This window comes from Epinephelus lanceolatus, chromosome 4 (assembly GCF_041903045.1).
Source record: "Epinephelus lanceolatus isolate andai-2023 chromosome 4, ASM4190304v1, whole genome shotgun sequence".
Lineage (NCBI taxonomy): Eukaryota > Metazoa > Chordata > Actinopteri > Perciformes > Serranidae > Epinephelus > Epinephelus lanceolatus.
Genome location: NC_135737.1, coordinates 27,185,024 through 27,200,326, shown reverse-complemented (window position 1 = coordinate 27,200,326; position 15,303 = coordinate 27,185,024). Strand labels below are relative to the sequence as shown.

The 15,303-nt window shown below is 40.9% G+C and overlaps 1 protein-coding gene across 1 annotated transcript in view; it reads right to left on the bottom strand.

Annotated features, from left to right (window-relative positions):
- rsrc1 (arginine/serine-rich coiled-coil 1) overlaps positions 1–15,303 on the bottom strand; it is a 136,047-nt gene that overhangs the window by 95,321 nt on the left and 25,423 nt on the right. The gene's annotated exons all lie outside the window — the stretch shown is intronic.

The following is a 15,303-nucleotide window of genomic DNA, read 5'->3' as shown; positions in this document are numbered from 1 at the left end:
ACAAATACAGGCACCCATGTATTCGCGCGCACACACACACCTACATAGACAGTTTATTAATAGCCATGTTTCCACAACATGTCCTTACAAGCTACTGTACTCAATTTTGACAATTGTTTAAGTTGTTTAATCAGTCAGAAAAGCTACATATGTGCAAGTTTTTGGTTACTAGGCTTCTGTATTATAAATTTATTTGAATACATTTAAGTATTTTGGGACACAAGACATTTAAAAATGTCTGAATGGGTCAAAGTTGCTGTAGTTTTGACATCTATTGATCAAAAAATAATATAAAAAAAGGTTAAATTCGGCATGAACGAAGTACTGAAACATGTTGATTTATGCCAGTCCTTCTGTTTCTCTCCTCTCATCTTATTTCTTACTGTACATATGAATCTGTGTATGTGTCTGTTTGCTTGATTGTCAGTTTGCCAGCGCTCTTGCCAGATTTTAAGGGCTGCTGATGCCACAAAACCACAAAAATATATACAATCATAAGCTCTTTCTAGCAATTTTAAGTTGCTAAAAAGGCACCTGGGAAGACTTGCAGCTCATGTTTGTCATGTGCACTGTAGCCCTCTTTGATTTAAACTAAATAACTGGATATTCGAAGTCTTCCTTTTCCAAAAATCCTCTATACACACACAAGGGGGAACAAGCCTGTTCTGAACCTAAAAGTGGTACAAGCAAAACAGTAGAAAGAAAACAGCAAGCTAAATCTGCCCTAATCCTTTCTTCCTCTCTCTGTATTCCTCTCTTTAGCCTGTGTCAGCTGTAACCGGCTGGCCGAGAGGCAGTTAGCCCCGGTTAGTCGCTCATCTGCATAATCAATATGACAACCTTATTTTTCTGATGCAAACAGGATTTTGCTGCTGAGCTGTGTTTGTTGATGTGTGTGTGTGCAAGTGTGTGTATGAGTGCCCAGTCTGCTCCTGGCCAGCCTCAGTCATGGCCCTCTTTAGCCTTAATTAGATTAGGTGCGATTATCCCAGCTCTACCTTACAAGTGTACAGGCGGGATAAAGTGGCCACAAAGGCCAGCCTGTCACAGGGAGTGGGCTCTAGTCTGCAGGTTATCAGGGTCCAGGGAGACAAACCGCGTACATTGTTATTCATATCATCTCCACACCGTTTTCTACGATGCCTTTTTCACTTCTCTTCGTGCACTGATCGCCCACCACCCCCCACCCCCACCACCACAACCCCTTCCATGTCTGTGGTGTCAAACTGGCGTAATCACTGGCCTGGGTAAGTCTCTCTTTTTTCTCTCTCTTTCTGTCTGTCCGTCAGAAGACAAAACAACATGGCCCCAAGCGCTCTGCAGTCTGGCCTACAGGGAGAGATGTCAGGAGTGTGAGAGTGTGTGTGTCTGTAGACTTCAAGGAAAAGCGGTACAAAGAAAAGTTAACCCAAGTCTCACACTAATGCAAATAGACGAACGCGCACGGCACAGACTTACATGCGCACACAGATGCCAAGGACAGAGTGGCTGCAACAGCTCACACGTGCACCTTGCAAACAAAATCCTGCTCTGAAGACCACTTCATTCACACCAATTCTCGGACTGGGTGTCGCACCTCAACATGTTTTTGGTACCCAAATGCATCCAAAGCACAGTATCGAAAAACTATTAAGCACTAAAACCTGGCATTGAATGTCTGGTCAGATTCATAATCTTGTTTACTTGCTCTGTGATGAAACAAGAGCTGATTTACATTAACACTTTGCCAAGTTAAGACCATTTTATCAAGGCAAATTTCAAGTTTGTCTTTTCAGTTTTCAGTAAAACTAAATTTAGGCCTCATTTGGTACGGGAGCAGAAATGTTTTATAGAAAAAACATGTTTATATTTCTCAAATTAAGATTTAAAAAAGTATTTTATCAGTAGTGGCCCTACTCAGTACTCACTACATTCATACACACGCACTGTGCATCAAAGATCATAACATACACTATGACCATATAAAAACTCCTCTCAACTTGGCACATGTATACCTGCAAAAATGTGCGTGCCATAACATTGGCTCCGACTGCATTATTCCTTCTGATTAATATGTGTTTGAAAATTTAACGAGATGATTTGCTACTCTGTTTCATTATATGAAATGCTCCACCGTTTGCCCTCAAAACGTTTTCCACACAGAGCCGAGTGTGTACGGGAAGAAAAAGAGGTGAATTATTTCACTCACTGATGATTAGACAGCAGTGCCCAAAGTATTTATACACAACTGTGCATACTTTCCATGCTGTCAGATGTGGGCATAGAAAAGGGCAGAAAGAGAGTGGCAGGGGCACGTAAAAAGGAGAAAACGGCTGAAAGATAGTAAGAAACTGAGAAAGATGGATGAGAAGTAAAATAAAGAAAGGAAAGTGTATGGGAATGCAAGAGGAAAGTTTGACCAAGGCTTCTAGACCAGAAATAAAATGAATGAGTTGGCCGCATGTAAACTGTGTTTTTGGGGATATTTTAAAAATCTATCCACAAACAATTTTTTCCTGTCCATATTAATGATTCTGGGGAGCATTTAAAGCTAACAAATATTATTTTGTTTTCCATACATGAAGAGTTTTGTATCATAGTGCATAACAAACATTTAATCATCACTTGGTTTTTTTGCCAACATTCGCCAGATTGTGACATATTGGTATCGCAAAATATCCTTTTTAATATTCTGAGAATGATTCTAGCCCAAACCCAAGTAGAGCTGACGTATCATACAACCCTGATTCCAAAAAGGTTGGGACATAAATAAAGAGAACGCAATGATTTGCAAATCTTCTTTGACCTATAAACAATTTAATACAGTACAAAGACAAGATATTTAATCTTCAAACTGATAAGCATTATTGTTTTTTGCAAATATACATTCATTCTGAATTTCACGCCTGTGCAATGTTCCAAAAAAGCTAGGACACGGTGTTTCATTCCCTTTTTCTTTTAACAACACACACTTAGCATTTGGGAATTGAGGACACTACTTGTTAAAGTTTTGATAGTGAAATTTCTTTCTCAAGATTCGCAAACGGGCCCCCTATAAAAGATTTAAATCCCATCTGAACACTGATTTTTATGGATTCAAATGTTACAATTTCTTAATCAGTGTAGTTTTAATAAGTTAATACCAACGTCTGATCTAAAGTTTATGTGAATAGCTGCATTGGAAAAATGTGTAATTAAAAAAAATGACGTGTTCTAAATAGAAATTATTGCATTCAGCTTTTATTTATGTTTTACACAGCGTCCCAACTTTTTGGGTCTGGGGTTGTAACAATAAAAAGACTGTATATGCTCTAATGTCAAAAAGTGGACAGCAGAAAAGAGCCATCAGTATGTGTGTGTCTGTGTGTGTGAGTGAGTGAGACACAAGGTAAAATAACTCTATTAGAGAACCGCAGGGACTGGGCTGGTGAGAGAGCCAGACAGAGCACATGAGAGTGAAGGAGAGCAAGAGTGAGTGAGACATTAGTACAAATGAATTAAACATCGGCCCAGAGATCTAAACTTCTGCTGAAAAAGTGGCAGGCTAAATGGGTGGGAGGGGAGGGGAGGGAGAGAATGAGAGAGAGGAGGAAGGCTTCATAACTTTTCGGTGGCTTCTCAACGTTCAATATGAGCTGTGTATCAGTGGCACAAATAAGTGCTCCCATCCCTCAGTCATCACAGTTATGCGCACACACACACACGCTTGTATGATTGGTAACTGCGCTCGTAACTCTTTTGTTTCATTTCTCTGCAAAAGAAAACGGAAAGAAAAAATGGCAGCCGATGTGAAACCTCCGCTGAGAATGATTGTTATATGCTCCTCTCAAGCAATATTTACTTCCACAACTGAGTCATGGTACTTAACTATATGTCTGGAGCGCTGTTTACCCAGTCTGAAGGAGGTATTCTTGTAATGATCAATGCCATTAGGCAAGACCTGCAGAGCCGTGCTTCTGTCTCAGAGCAGCAGAGGTCAAATGCATGACGAAAGGTACTCTCTGCTAACTGAAAACTCTCCTCTGCTCCTCTATGTTACTTTGTCTGCTCCCTCCAACTAAAAAAGAACATTTCTTTATATAATGTATTCTCACTCTCAGCCTTTCTCATAAAGACTTCAGTCAACACCTTTCCTTGCCCCTGGTGCAGATGAATAAGCACTAGAGTCTGGAGAAAATTAAACATTAACGGTGTGTCTTTTTTACACATCATTCTCCATAACAATCTTCTCTTTTAGCTCCCCTCCCTGCCTTCACCACCACTCTGCTTCCTCCAACCAAAACTACCCGACTTCTCCAGTGAGAGGGAGCGAGAGAATATACTGAAGGCAGAAAAACATATTTTGTCGACAAGCACATTTACATAACCCTCCTAAATCGGAGCTGGCCTGTCATGTTTGCTGCTCATAACCTGCTGCTTATAATCCTGCCTGCATCCTCTTCTGATCCATAAAGCTGAGCGGCCAGCCACTTCAACAGCAGCCAGGACTGCCATCACTAGCTGCTGCTCCTGCTAAGACAGGGCTGTAAAAAGGAGGAGAGGAGAAGGGAGGAGAGGAGAGGGGGAGAAGAGGAGAAAATAAAAGAGAGGAACAGGGTAATTGGATTGGGGGGATCTTCTATTTGGCCGGGTCTGGTCTCTGTCATCATGCTCCAGGCCTGGCTTCTCTCAGTGCCTACAGCAGATCTCAAACACATCAACACACACATAGACACACACACAACTCTAAACAGCACTGAACGGCTACCCAGTTCAGGAGGCAGACTGTCCTGTGCACAGCTAAAGCCTGCAGGGCGTCTGGTGCATTTTTTTTTTCATGTGTGTGAGTGTTTGCATACTCCTTTAACAACTCACTAAATGGTTAAACAGATTACAGAGCGCACTAAGTGGATTGTCACAGCTCTCTATCGCTCGCTCAGGGTGTCTCTCCTGCGATTAAAAGTGGCCAGATTTCTCTCTCTCCCTCTCTCTCTCTCTCTCTCTCTCTCTCTCTCTACACACACATACACACACACACACACACACACACACACACACACACAAATCTGCACACAAAACAGAGAGAGGTCAATCTCAGGCACAGACAGCATTTCCTGTAGTAACTGACTGTCAGAACGACAAAAGAAAAACTGTTTGTGATTATTTTCCACTACTCTGCACACGCTAAACACATGTACATCTAATATTCCCTAATATTCTAGTGGTATAATAATTAGGGACGAGCATGATTATGCTATTTGGATGTCAGTATTTTGAGTATTTTATTGAGTAATCGCTGCTTAATCGCTAACACATGAGCATGACTTTTTTATTTATTTGTTTTACTACTTAAAATGGGTAAAATCGTATTTCACTGTAAAGCTGCCTGCAGTGTATCAGTCCACTCAGCACCTTCTCGCCCTGCTGTCGCTCTCTCTGTTTATCATGAGGCTACTGCTGCAGGAGTGTGAGCTCCACACCAGGGGCAGTATTTAAGAGTCGCACAAACATACACAGTGACAGGGCTAACTGTTAGCATCACACAGCTAATGTTCCCTAATGGTTATTAATGGGTTTAACAACAGAGTCAAGCCGTTTCGGTGTCAGTGTGAGTTTGTAGGATCCGATAAACGGCTCAGTATCAGATATTATCTGCTGCTGGTGTGTTAGCTTGTGCTAACCGGGTGGATGTTGAGCTGACCGAGTGGAGAGTGGCTCCTGACTGCTGAGACAGTCAGTCTGTGCTGTGTCTAGCCTATGTGACAGCAGATTTTTGTTGTGTTAACTTTGAATTTCTGGTTTAGTAGGCTAACTGAAGCCTGGTTCTTTTGTAATTGTTATGCCATACTGCACTTGTTTTCCATTGTTGGCCAAGTTGCCTTCCTTTTAGGTAAGATTGTTTTTAATGCAAAGTACTCAAATAAAGAAGTTACTCAAAATGCGCATCCCTTACAATAATCATCATCCTCAATGACTGTTTATCTAGTTTTTAGTTGAGTACAGCAATTATCTTTCCTGATAACATCTGTGGCAAAACTAGGGCTGTACCTGACTCATTAGGCCGTTAAATAGGAAATTTTCAACAATTTGGTTTTGAGTTTGAACGGGCTACATAGTACATTCAGTGTGACAGTGGCTTTCACGTGATATAGTAAACAAGCTAATTGCGCTAACAACGGATTGGAAATGTGCAACAAATTTTTTTTGCCAACACTAGATATCAAACAAAAGCCAGAGACTGTGTAATTTTAGGTATCCGTGAGCTGTAAATTCACCACTTTCAAGCAGTAGAGAGAAGATAACGTTAACTCGGTGCCTTGTCCACGCTGACTGTACCAAACAGTAGCATGAAAATCAAGAGCGCTCACTACACAGCAAAATCTGGGGACCAAAACACCCCCAGAAGTACACTGCACAGCACACAGAGTCAAGAAAAAAATAAAAATAAAATAAAAGACTGCTTGACTTGAAGCAATCTCAGTTGGGTCTCCCACTGATGATTCAAATCTCTGACTTTCAGGGGGCAGCCCTAGGTCAAACCCATTTAAAGTTTTAGCAAACTGGAATACAGCTAATCCTTTTCTGGACTAATACAAGAACATTCAGCACATACCTTTCATCTAACTACCATTGATTTTATCCTAGATTATGCGTCAGATACTGCCTGTGTTACTCTGCTCGCTCCGACGTCCTGTATCTTTCATCATTCAGGGTTTAATTAAGATGCAGTAAATGACCAAGGAAATGTTGGTTGATTGAAAGTTGACCTTTTCCTCCAGTTATTTCTCTATTATTTTCTTGTGTCTTGCAGAAGAAGGGCTGATTAAAAAAACACAATGAACATTACCTGACAATCGCTAGTTCTATCTTAGACCCTCAAACCTGGCCTTGATTCCCATGGTAAAGCTCAAATTATACCAGCAGCGAGGGTCTGTGTGACATATATTTCCATCTACACAGCACATGATTGAACACGCTGGCATATGCCATGTGTGCTGTCTGTGTCTTTTTGGAGTATATCTGGCACTTAAGAGTCACTAGCATTCACCTGTATATACTGGCAGACTGGGCAGTACCAATGACCCTTTCATGACCCCCATTAGACAGATGAAGAACCAGGTTTGTCCTGCATCGCTGTGTAGGTATTAACAAGGTATTCATCTGCTTTTGTGTGTGTAAATAATTGTCCATCTAGTGAAGATCGAGTTGATGCAGCCAGGCTGTTTTCTATCCAATCTTTGCTCATTATCTGTGTGGAAAAAAAGCAGCTAATGACTATATACAGCCATGGGCCAAGAAACACTACAGCTGCACCGCTCTGTGTGCGCATGTGTTTGTCTACTGGGACCTGTGTGTATGTGTGTGCACTGTCCATCCTTTGCATTTAGGCATCACTCCTATCCAACCACCCAGCCCCCATCCAAACTACACACACTTACAAGACACACACACATCAACACATCACACACACCTACTCCTCTTCAGCTTCACCCATGTCTCCTCTTGCTCCTGGCCACTAGGCTACCCCCCTTGACGCACACACAAATAATACACACACTTACAGCTCATTGATTTAAGTCAATGTGAGTGTATCCTAACCTTCCGAGGACGGTGTTTGAAGTCTCTCTTACCTCCCCAGACCCGCTCCCAGAGCCAGACACAGCCTACAGTCCTGCAAGAGTGCAGACAAACACACACATACACACACACCAGCAGCAGCAGCAGCAGCAGCAGCAGCAGCAGCAGCTAGTGGTCCCATCCACACCACCCATATACACACTCCCAACAGGCTGAGAGGATGCCGCAGGCAGGGGCTACATATTGCAAACACACACACAAACACACTTACTTTCTCTGTGTATTACCAACACTAATGAGCTGATAGATGTTCAACAGAGGCAAAGAAGCAGACAATCATTTCCTCGGAGTGAGGCAAGGAGGGAGAGAAAATCAACAGCAGTGAGCGTGAATGTGTGTGTGCTTGTGTCTGGGGTCTTGTTTTATTTTCTCTCTGCCTCACAGCCTCTAGGCTTCCAGAGGTTAAGGCTGAGCGATGGAGCAAAGCTAGCCAAACTGAGGCCTGCGGGTCCTGCCGGGACCCCTGTGGTGAGGCTAGGTTCTGTTTAGCTTGTCAGGGGAAAACACAGTAATGAGAGGAATTACTAAACAATCACATTCACAGAGAGAGATGGGAATGGGCGGGTTGGTGGGGACGGCTCTGCGGACAAAAGTGTCAAGAAAACGTTTTATTTTAAAGACTTCAAAAAGAAACCCCACCCTTGTAAAATAAGCTATTTTACAAGTGCGAACAATGGATGCTGTTGAAGTGCTGCCCCGCACTAGCAGAGAAAAACTCCTAAATGATTCTTTCATAGACAAAGACATCAAAAAAGGCTTTAATGAATTGTAGGCAGTCATTTCATTTCTTTAACCCTAAGCTCATTATACCAACTCCAGTTTTACATGCACAGGGAAAAGACGGCTCTCTGATGCCATCAGAGGTCTCCACGCTGCCCTCTGTGCCTCCGCTGCCCAGCCTCTGCCTATTTCACACTCAAATGACATGAAATTGAGTCAGATGGACCAACAGTCCTCCTGTGACCTGGCACAGACAAGAAGTTCAGCCTAATTGGACAGACCTCTCTGATTGAGGATGTGGAGTGAGGCAGCCAGCCCACGTTCTTCCACTACCTTGGTGATCGGTTACAGAGGAAAGCAAAGAGGTCGACACTGCCGAAGGGAAAGGGTGAAGACTTCTCTTGAAAGCAGACAAATTCTTTGAGAAAGGAGTTGAGTTTGAGGAGGGTGACGGACATGAAGAAAGAAAAGAGTGAGAGTATGCATGTGTGTGTGTGCATTAAAATACGATAAAACCCAAAACAACTGGACCCTGACTGTACTACATCCTCACCAAATTCCTTCAAGCCTGATCAAAGCCAAAATCTCTGCAGCTTAATTATGCCAAAACATTTTAAAACAATGACTTGTAATTAAAAAATATTCTCAAAAATCTGTCTGTGGAGAAAGAGCCGTCTGTTAACTGTAGATTCTACATTTCTGCTAATTAATTACAGGTGGGAATTGGGTCTGAACATCAGATGAAGAATGCTGTTACATTCAAATTATACTTCTGTCAATTATCTGCCTGGGGGCAGATGTGCACTTGTCAACACAACACACTGTTTGTTTCTCCTGCTCAAACACTAACAAATAGCATTCATAATAATCAAACCTGACCTGACTTGAGCCAAACTGAGTCAAGAGAAAGTATCGGGTCCACTTGCATGCAGGTTGAGAAACATAGATAAGTTGTATGTATTTGTTTTAATTAATGTACAACAGCAGGGTCCCTACAGCTTAAGGCAAGTTATATTTCAGTTTTGAGACTTTTTACTGCTATTTGGAATGAAATTTAAGACCAATTTTTCAACAACCAAAACTGAAGTAAAAAATACATGAACCCAGGGCTGAAAATTAACACCCGCCAAGCACCAAATGCAGGGAGATTTTCCATTTGGCAACTAAATCTCGGAAGGCTATCCGCCACATTGGCGGGTAAATGTTTGTACCAAAATAGTCATGCAATAAATTACATATATAATAGCTATTTGACAGTGGCTAATAGCAGACCGGTGCTCTGTTTGTTGTGTGTCACACCTTAATTGCTCCCCGCTGCATCAAGAAACCTGTAGGCCTACTCGGACGACACGTGTGCACGTAGGCATATCGCGCGCCTAGATCCATGATCTGCTTCTAGTAGCAAGCAAGCTATCACTGCGGGCGTCATGTGGCAGATTACCAGGTGTAAGTAAACCACCGACAAAACGAAAAAACACTGACGAGGACGAAGCTGAAGCTGTAACGTTAGAGAAAAAAAGAAAGTTTTGTGAGAAATTTAGGTTCGGCGATAACGCCATTTCAAGAGGCTGGCTACACTACGATGCTGAGGGTGCAGTAATAAGCTGTAATGTATGTTGGCAATATGCTAAAGAAAAAAACATAATAACTTGTTTGTCATCGGTAACAAAACCATGAAGCTGCATGATTAAGAGTGGGCAGTCTGAGGAGGTTTAAGTTAAATGATTAATAAGCATCTGGAAGGTTTACAAAAAAAACAAGTTACTGTTATGTTTACTGTAAATTACAGTTATGTTTGAAGTACAAATGTCTGAAGTTCAAAGTGCAAATATTTTGCACTCAAAATTTGCGAGAGGCATTCAGTAAATTATTTTTGTTTTTAAAAACAGATGTTAATTATTTTGAGACTCTTCAATGCAACTTTAGAATAAAAAGACTCATAAAATGCCACTTCCTATGTCTTGGCATTTTAAGACTTTGAAAGATTTAGGGTTTAAGACATTTTAATGCCCATTAAAGCCTTGTTTTTAAATTCATTAATTCAATGCCTTTTAAGACTTTTTAGGGATCCACACAACCCTGAATACTATGATCATTGTTTTTGAGGACAACAAGGACGAGATAAGTCAGGATTTTGCTCATCTTTGTAATTTGTCTCTGGTATGTTTCAGTGAATCCCAAGGGGCACATGGAAAGACTGTTGAGAAGCTAAGCTAATTTGGAAGAAAAAAAAAAAAAAATCATAATTTGATTTTTTTTTTTTTTAAATCACACATTTATTTTTATACAAGCTGCACTCCTCAGTTTCCCACCAAACTGGGTCAGTTGTTGCACATTATCATCCAAATTCTGCAACTAAGACTGTGTGGAAACTAGTTAGCAAGCATGCAGAGAAATAAAAACGGATGCAAACTAATGCATAAATGGTTAAAGTGTTAGTTTCTACCACTCCAAGTGATGACAGTATGAATGCAAACTTGACTGCACCATGGCAGAAAAAAAAGCAAAACCTAAACCTCAGCAACTCAAGAATCTATTATGTCTTGTAAAAAAAATACTAATCAATTAAACAAACATATTCAAAATTATGATGGGTGGTGTTGATGAAGGGGTGCTTGAGCACATCTGACAGGGTTACAGTGGTATGTCAGACAAAAAAAAAAGGTTGGGAACCACTTGCATATTTAACTCGGTACTAAATATACAACAATGCACAATATTGTGTATTGTGAGAGCTCTTTTGTTGACAAATCTATGAATGAACAGAAAAAAATGAATAAACAGTTTTAGGGCTGGTTAAATTATTGAAGGAACCTCTTAGTTCTCTCTGTAAATACAAAGCCAGAAGATTACACAGAGGAAAGCTGACCTGCTGACCCTGTACACTGGTATGGGTAAACACACACACTCACACACACACACACACACACACACCAGAACCCTACAATCACCCACTTACCCTTTGCCACTGGTGAAAGGCAACAAGATCTCTTAACAACAGCTCGTCTTTTTCAATCAATTTTGCATGAAAACATGCCGCTGGAGCACCAAGTTGCCTGCTGTCATACTAGAGGAGTGTTAAATGTTTAATGACGACAACACCACACACGAGCGCGCACACACAGAGCCAGTGTCAGGGTGCCGCTCTGAGGGGCCCCTCTTTCATCCTGACAGACACTATAAAGCTCCTGAGCCTCTTCCCCACCCCGCCATCAACATCGCACTGCTTCATTCCTCTCCTACCACCCAGCAAGGAAACCTGGATGTAAATGAGGTTGGAGTGTTACAGTGTGTGTTTGTGTGTAAGTGGTGCGGATCAGGGGCTTACATAAAGACCCTACCCCCCATCACCTTTAAGTTTAGAGGAAGAAGAATGGGAAAAGGCAGAGAAAAAAGGCGAAGTGGCTTGTCATAGGCAGGATATACTGCAGAAAGTCTTGTTTTAAATATTCCTGAAACATCTCACTGCTTCTGCCTTTCTTCTGTTGAAGAAACTCTAAACTCCTGTGGGAGAATCTGGGGAATAACAAGAACATCCATGTCAGGCAGATTTTGGACGCTGATAACAGCAAATCAAGGTCCACAGGTTGACTAATGTCATTTAAATTTTACTCATTAATTTCACTGTGTGATGATGGAGACAATTAAATTCTTCCTTAAAATCTTTCAGCATATCACAAAATATACATCAATTTAAAATAAACCAGAAGTTGCAATATCGGAGCCCAAAATATACAGGTTCCCCGATTGCCTGGGGCAAGTGAAATGCTACGTTGGGCTACTAAATCAAGCGACTCACTTGCTCACTTGGGTAGGTTTTAAAAAAGAACTAAACACATTTTTTTTCGAGAACTGAGGACTGAGCCATACCGCTTCCTTCCCATCTTCATTAAGAGCTGCACGTACACACTTTTGAACTGAAGCCGAATGAGCATTTAAACTATTCTGGAAAGTTTAGGGCGGTGGCATTAAGCCCCTTTTCCACCACTTTCAGTATGGTACCTTTAGAATCAAAAGTAACCCTTCGGACATAGTAGCTCGACCCTAGTTAGCTTAGCGTTTCCACTGCGAACAGTACCCTTTCATGCTCTGTCCAGCACTCACTGTGCTTCCTTTTTTATTAGTCTGCACCTCGTTTATCATCCACAGAATGAGGCTGTACATCGACATTTTCAGATCAAAAAAGATCAGGCTGCAGTGAGAGTCTCTCTCTCCATGGGATATTTAAAAATAGCGGGTTTGTGCATTTAGTCCTTCTCAGGCAAGCTCAGGGGGTTAGTGTTGCCAAAGTCACAGGAACGACGCTCAATGCTTTTGAAATGATGCTTTTTTTCCTCCAAGTGAGGATCAGAATATATGCAGTTTAAATAATCCAGTTGAAATGAATCTATATGTTTAAACGCTAGAAGATCCACTCATTACTAAAAGTGTACGTCATCCGAGAGAGACAATAAAAACTGATGGAATAATCAAAGTTGTGATATTGGAATTTCAGGTGTTGATGGATTCCTGTCGTCAGCTTATACATTGAGTAACATTACAAGTTAACGTTCCACCTTTAATGTCACCAGTCGGCCCATGAATTAAGCTATTTTTCTGCGACTCCAGCTGCTGCAAGAGGCAGCAAAATATCCTTTCATGTTATAGTTACAGTTTACTAATAAAACTCAACAATATGAACCTAGGGTACATGAGCTTCAAAACCAGCCACAACTCAGCCCTGAGCAGAGTGACCGTCCTCTGTTGACCAATCAACAGACTGCAGTGTTCACAGCTCCACCTTTTAGTACCAGATCTGTGTGCTAGGTACCCCAACAGAGGGAGGACCAAAAATGGGGACAATACGGTTACACTGGTACCATCCACAACTTTTCACACTGGAAATGGAAAAAAAGCGTACTGAACTGAACTGTATGGTTATGGTATGTATGTTATTTGATAATCACTAATCAATAAAACAATGTGTATACTTGACTTTGGGCGAGTATATTTCTGACCCACTGGCCCAACCAGGCAAGTGAAAAACCGCTGAACCCTGAATATGGTGTATTTTTATGCAAGAAGCAGATCACTTTAACTTCCTGAGGCAGAGCACATTTTTAGTGATTACCTAATACTGTTCCAGCAGATGTGAAACTCATGTTAAAACAACCAAAACAAGTATACCTTTTTAAACAGTCCACCCCCTCCACCCACTGTGATTCTTTTTCTTTCCCACTGCAATTCTTTCTGTAACTGATATTTGTGAATTACAGAAGCAACAATCCTTAAGACTGTCATTTAATGCTTACTTGAAGTGACAAAAAACCTGCACATTATTATTTGTTGCAAGATTATTATTTGTCTAATCAAAAATACAAAAAAAAACAATGTACAAACAGTGAATAAACCATCTTTAAAGCCCAGGCAGGAGGATAGACAGTTTGAAATATATTAACACTGCCACAGGTGGAAATGCAAACACACACACACACACACACACACACACACACACACACACACACCCAAACTTACTACGTATATGAGCTCACAGCCGCACACACAGACAAGCTAAAGCGGGGTCAGAGACAAAGGCAGAGATTCCTATCGATGCTGAAGGATATTGAAGCCTTAATAAGAAAATAGATATAGTCTGCTGGCCTTAACATTTCACTGTTAGCTTTATTTGTTTTACTGATACGCATCTAAGAAAGGCAATATGTAATAGCTTCAAATAAATGGAGCACTTTTCCTTTAAAGGCAAATTTCCATGTTCTGTTCACACAGAGAAATCTTGAGCCACAAGGTCTTCACTGATGACCACTGAAGCCTCAATATGGATGAAGCTTTTTATTATCAACACATCAGTTCTATCTTCTCTACTAACAAGTACTTAACTTATAACTTGTGGATTATTAAGTGAAAGACCATTTACATTTACAAACTGTGTAGTTACAAAATAAACAAGAAACCATAGCTTGAATAATATGTGAATGCTTAACCCTAATTTCTAATTGTGTGCATGTTTTCCTCAGTTATATTTATGCATAGTGCTTGCTAAATACATAAATTGAGTTGTGTTTTCTCAGTTAAGATTCCCTGTCAATGATACATTTTCTCAATAATTAGCTTTACTTCTCTTAATGAGATACAGCACACACACACGCAATTTCTAGAAAGAGTGCTGTGACAGTTTGACAGTGGTGCAGTGTTTTTAGATAAGCTTCTTATGGCCGTCGTTACAGTGATAATTTTCATCATCTGATTCCACTGTTGCATCAAGAACACGTTCGAGGAATGGAGATCATTTTCAGTCAGATCAAAAGGTCGTAAAATCCTAAATTGCCATTCGACTATGAGTGCATATTTCTGTTAATAAATCCAATAAAAAACCTACAAACTACTGCCTCAAAATGTTTTCTTTCAGACAGTTTTCTGTGCAAAGTACTCAATGTATTCCTTTGTTTAAAAAACAAACAGCAGCGTCATCAACACCTGGATTCACCTTTGAATGTGTACTATAATCGACTTTTCAATCAGTGCCATTAATTGTAAAGTTCTCTGTTAACTGACACAGACTGTGCCGTGAGTTTCACTATGGTTTACCTGGGGAGCCAAAGTCTCTTAAACTGACGTGTAGCACAGCAGCTGGTCCGCACCACTCATGGGATCCATAGTCTGATACACACATCTGTGCCATTCAATATGACAGACAACAACTGGGTACCAGTCATATTACAGTGGCCCCAAATCACATTAGAGCACACCGCGCTGGGGAGGGATTGAGGGTGCTATTCTGGTAGAGGCAAAGAGAGGCCTCTAAGGTCGTTAGACTCGTAGTGGAGTGTACCACTGTTTAAAGATCCACTACTCTAAACCTGTTTCTAGTGTGTATTACAGCCTTTAGAAGACATAAGATTGCAAAGGAAGATGTCATTTGCCAGCATTTCTCACCTCGATAAGGAGCTCTCATTTATTGTGTTTTTTTCTTGGTATAAGTACCAACAA